The sequence below is a fragment of the Apteryx rowi genome, unplaced genomic scaffold (genome assembly GCF_003343035.1).
Source record: "Apteryx rowi isolate R43461 unplaced genomic scaffold, aptRow1 scaffold_768, whole genome shotgun sequence".
In the NCBI taxonomy this organism is placed as follows: Eukaryota; Metazoa; Chordata; class Aves; order Apterygiformes; family Apterygidae; genus Apteryx; species Apteryx rowi.
In genome coordinates this window covers 228759-233620 of record NW_020451058.1, presented here as the reverse complement: position 1 = coordinate 233620, position 4862 = coordinate 228759, and positions in this window count along the sequence as shown.

Below are 4862 nucleotides of genomic sequence, written 5' to 3'. Positions count from 1 at the left end.
GCTGGTTGGGGGGGATCTGGTCCAAAGGGGGCTGGTCCAGGGGGCACCGAGGGGGGATCCGCGGGGATCCGGTCCAAGGGGGGATGCGACAAGGGGCTGGTCGGGGGGGCCGGTCCGGGGCCCCACGGGTGGGAGTGGGTGGCTAATCCGGAGTGGAAGGGGCAGATCCGGGGCAGAATCGGGCCCCTGGGGCCGCCATGAGTGTGTGTGTGTGTGTGTGTGTGTGTGTGTACGTGTGCGAGCGCCTGTGATGCCCGCGTGGGTGTAGGTCCGCGTTGGTGCGTCCGTGCGTCTCCCGGCACATCTGCGCGTCCGGCCGCGTGTTTGTATACAGGTAGGAGCGTGTGTGCGTTGGCCTGTGTTTGTATAGATCTGCGTGTTTGTGTCTGTCCGGCTGTGCAGCCGGCTGCGTGTTTGCATCCGGGTGTTTGTGTGCGTGTGTGCGTGTGTGTGTGGTCTCTGGGGCGGTAGGGGAAGGGGGTGTCAGCGTGCGAACCGGTGTGCGGGGGGTGCGCACAGGCAGCGGGCGTGTGTGCGGGCGCACAGGGGGTGCGACAGGCGGGACGGGTGTGCGCGTGGTTGTCACGCAGGGGGTGTAGGCGTGCCGGGGTAGGGTGTGTGTGTGTGGTCTGTGCGTGCCGGGCTGGGGAGGACCGGGTGTGCGGACTGTGCGTGTGCGTGTGCGTGTGTGTGTGTGTGTGTAGGGGCCCAAGGTCTGTGTCATCCCCATCGTGACGCCCCATCGCGGGGACGGGGCTGACGCGGGGCCCCCGACCCCTCCGCRGGCCCGGGGACGGCGGCGCCCTGCCCTCCCGCCCCCCGTCCCGGCGTCCCCCACAATCCCGGCACTGTGCCGCCGCGGGGAGGGGACCTGGCGCCGGGCCCGGGGCCGAGCGGGTGCCAGCCGCCCCTGCGCCCGCGGGGGGCCGCCAGAATGGGGACGCTGTTCCCGGCGCGGCCGGGCCCCGCCAGCGCCCGTGGTCGGCCTCGCGCCGCCGTGCCAGCCTTGGCCCCGGGCCCGGCACGTGGCGGCTCCGGTGGCGTCTCGGCGCGGTCCCCCCTCGCCCTGCCTCCGGGGGGGCTCTTCAAAGAGCCTCTTTTCTCCCTCTTTTGCGGTGCTGCCGTCGCCGGCGGGCCGAGCTTTTCCCCCCCAGATGCGGCGCCCGCTGGAGGGAGCGCGGGAAAAGCCGAGCGTTTCTTCCCGCGCCAGCAGGAGCTGAGGTTGCCCAGGAATCCGGGAACATGCCTGGCACAGTGGCTCCCTCTCCTCCCTCTCTCCGCGGGGTGGCGGGGGGGTGCCACCGCCCTCCCCGATGGCACGTCCGGGGTGTCACCGCGGCGGCTGGCTCCCCGTCCCCTCCGCTCTCCGGCCGCGCTGGAGCTGCCCGGCGTGGAGGAAAGGCGAGGGCGATCCAGCAGACAACGCGGACACCGGTGCGAAAGCACCCAAAGGTGCATGCGTGCCCCGGCGTGGGTGCACGGCCCCGCGCCCCCCCCCCCCGCCACCGCGTGCCCCCCCCCCGGGGCGCCACGGACGGGGCCGGCAGCCGGCAGCGTGCCAGGGAGCCGAGCGCTGCCAAGGCTGCTGGGCCGGGGCCAAGGCGCCGCCGGGATGTGCCGGGCTCCTCACCGCGGCCTCCTTCCTGCCCCCGGCACGCGGGGAAGGGCAGAGCCCCGGGTGGGGGTGCCCTCCGCGGGGTGGCCCTGGTCCCCKCCACCGGGTCCCCCTGCCGGGGCCACCGCTGCCCGGGGCACCTCTGCCAACCCCCTCGGGGACCGGCGGGGGCGAGCACTGCGCCCCCTTTGCACCTCGAATTGGGAGCCCCCATCCCCATTCCGATGCAGCCATTATCCAGCCTTCCTGGCCAGTCCAGAGCCGGGCGGAGGGAGAAGACATCGGCATCTCCCATGATGGCACGGCCTTGCCAGAGCGGCCGGGAAGCGGTGTTTATCCTCTGCCAGCTCGCGGCAGCTCTTGGAGAAGCCGAAGGTCACCCGAGCTCCTCCTCAGACTAAACAAGGCCGGGGGGGGCCACGGTCCCCTCCGGGRCCGGGCACCCTGGGGACAACTGGGCTCGGTCCTGGTGGGTGGGTGCGGAGGGTCCCGGCGCCAGGGAACCCGGCCTCGGGCCATGCAGGGCCGTGCCCCGAGGGACCCCATCCTGGTCCTGTGTCCCACCCCGGCGCCCACCCCCTGCTCCGGGGCTTGAATCCCTCCAGGGCTCCGCAGAGGTGGTTTGAGTGCAGCTCCGTGTCCTTGTGCCACCTCCCTGTCCCCATGCCATGTCCCTGTCCCGGTTCCCTGTGCCTGTCCCACCTCCGTGTCCCTGTGTCAGCTCCACGGCCCCATGCTGTGTCCCTGTCCCTGCCCTGGCTCCATGGCCCCATGCCATGTTCATGTCCCAGCTCCATGTCCCTGTCCCAGCTCTGTGTCCCTGCCCCGGCTCCATGTACCTATGCCATGTCCCTGTCCCAGCTTCATGTCCCTGTCCCAGCTCCATGTTCCCATGCCATGTCCCTGTCCCGGTTCCATGTCCCTGCTCCACCTCCATGTCCCCATGCCGTGTCCCTGTCCCAGCTCTGTGTCTCTGCCCTGGCTCCATGTACTTATGCCATGTCCCTGTCCCAGCTCCATGTCCTTATGCCATGTCCCTGTCCCAGCTCTGTGTCCCTGCTCCACCTCCATGTCCCCATGCCGTGTCCCTGTCCCAGCTCCATGTCCCTRCTCCACCTCCATGTCCTCATGCTGTGTTCCTGTCCCAGCTCCGTGTCCCTGCCCTGGCTCCATGTACCTATGCCATGTCCCTGTCCTGGCCTCCATGTCCCTGCTCCACCTCCATGTCTCCATGCCATGTCCCTGTCCCAGCTCCGTGTCCCTGCCCTGGCTCCATGTCCCCATGCCGTGTCCCTGTCCCACCTCCACCTCCCAGCCCCGGCTCCCCACATCAGGGAGCAGTGAGGACCAGCTGCTCCCCAGGGAGGGACACGCTGGGGGCCGGGGATGACCAGAGGTGCCAGGCAGGGCTGCTCAGGCCATCGGTGCCCATCAGTGCCCTCAGGGCCCTGCCAGCAGAGGTGGCCCACAGGCCCCACAGAGGAGGTGGAGGGGTGGACAACCCCACGTGCCCGACTGTCCTCGATGTGCGCCCCGAGCCCTGCTATTGGGGTGCAACAAGGCACCTCCAGCGCAGGCAGGGTGGGGAAGGACAAAATCTCAGTGTCCAGGTGCTAGAGTTTCCCTGAGACGCGTGTTGGGCCTCCTCGGGTGCACCTCCCGTCCATGGCAATGACTGCAGTTGGGGGCGGTGGGATTGGGTTGGGATCCCGGTGCTCTGGGCAAACTCAGAAGCCACAAAACCACAGGAGGTCCCGGAGCCCGGCAGAGCAGTGCTTGGCTGGTGCAGCCACCCAGCAGGGTGACGGTCAGCAGCGTGGCCAGGTGGGTTCTCATGCATACGTCAGCCCTGGTCACGTCATCTTCAATGGTCTAAGCTATAGTGGCCACGTGGGCTCGTTCCTCCCACCCAGTTTCCAGGCCAGTTTCATAGGTTGGACCACACAGYTGGCGACCGACTGACTCCCCGCCGGGCTCCAGCACAGCAGCCTCCGCTGCACTGTTGTGGTCCCCAAACCCGCTCCAGAGCCAAGAGCATCATCCGGGCTCCAGAGCATGGGGTGATTGTGCTCCATGTCACAGGGGAGCCAGGCCATCCTTGAGAGCTGGTGGTGGCTCACCCATGAGACACGGACCCACAGCACCTGAGCAGAGTGGTGGCAGCAACAGGTCCCATCAGCTGCCCCATGGTCATCAGACAAAGCAAGGTCACGAGTCAGGCGAGCTGGGAAAGCTGAACGTAGGCCAAGGTGGGAGATGGGCGCCCCACACCAGAGCTCGGGCAGGGACCAGGGGTCTGGGCTGAGCTGAAATGGAGCTCCTGGGCCATGGGGGGTCCAGGTGGGACTGGGGCAGGTGGGGGTCCCAGCTGGGACTACCYGGGGCAATCAGCTCCCCTTAGCACCACAAGGCTGAGACCTCTCAGCTCGTTACACGAGTGCTGTGCTGGGCACGGTGTTCCTCCCAGCTGGGGAAGGCATCCCTCTCCCCAGCATGTCACCAGGTGGCACTGCGAGGCCACGGTGGCSTGTCCCTGCCCAGCCCAGCCACCGCCGGCCCATGGCCACCATCCCSGACACCCATGGCAGCGCAGGACCCGGCCGCGAGTCACCACGTCCGGTGAGTTTGCCGTGGTCCTGGTGGCCGGTGGGGTGGGAGATGCAGCCGGGAGCCCGAGAGCAACACGTCCTCTGGCCTCCACTCCGTCCCCAAATGTGTCCCTCTGCGGGCACAGCCGGAGCAAAAACCCCCTGTCCCCAAATCCGCCCTTTTCTGCTCCCAGACCTGCCCCCTCCAAGGACACGGCCCCAGCCGTGGGCACGCGTGTGGGCCCGTGTGCGTGTGTGTGTGTGCGTGTGCACGCACATGTATGTGCGCTAGCGCACGTGCTTGCGTGTGGGGGGAGCACGCGTGCACACGAGGGYGGGTGTGGGTGTGCAAGCACGCGTGTGCAGATGTGCGCGCTGAGAGCGTGAAGTGTGAGCACGCGTGTGCGTGTGAGGAAGGACACGCGTGTGCAAGCGTGGGCGCAGATCCGTGTCGCACGCGCGTGTGCYGGGCCCACGTGTGCCCGCGACAGTGCACAGGTGTGCGCCCGCGGGCCGAGAGCCCGGCCGAGGGTGGGTGCGCACACGCGTGTGCGCGGGAACGCGCCGAGCGCGCCGCGCGGGTGCACGCGCGGGTGCCGGCGCGCTGTGTGTGTGCGCGCACACGCCATTATAGGCTTGAGAAAGTTATTTTTAGCATG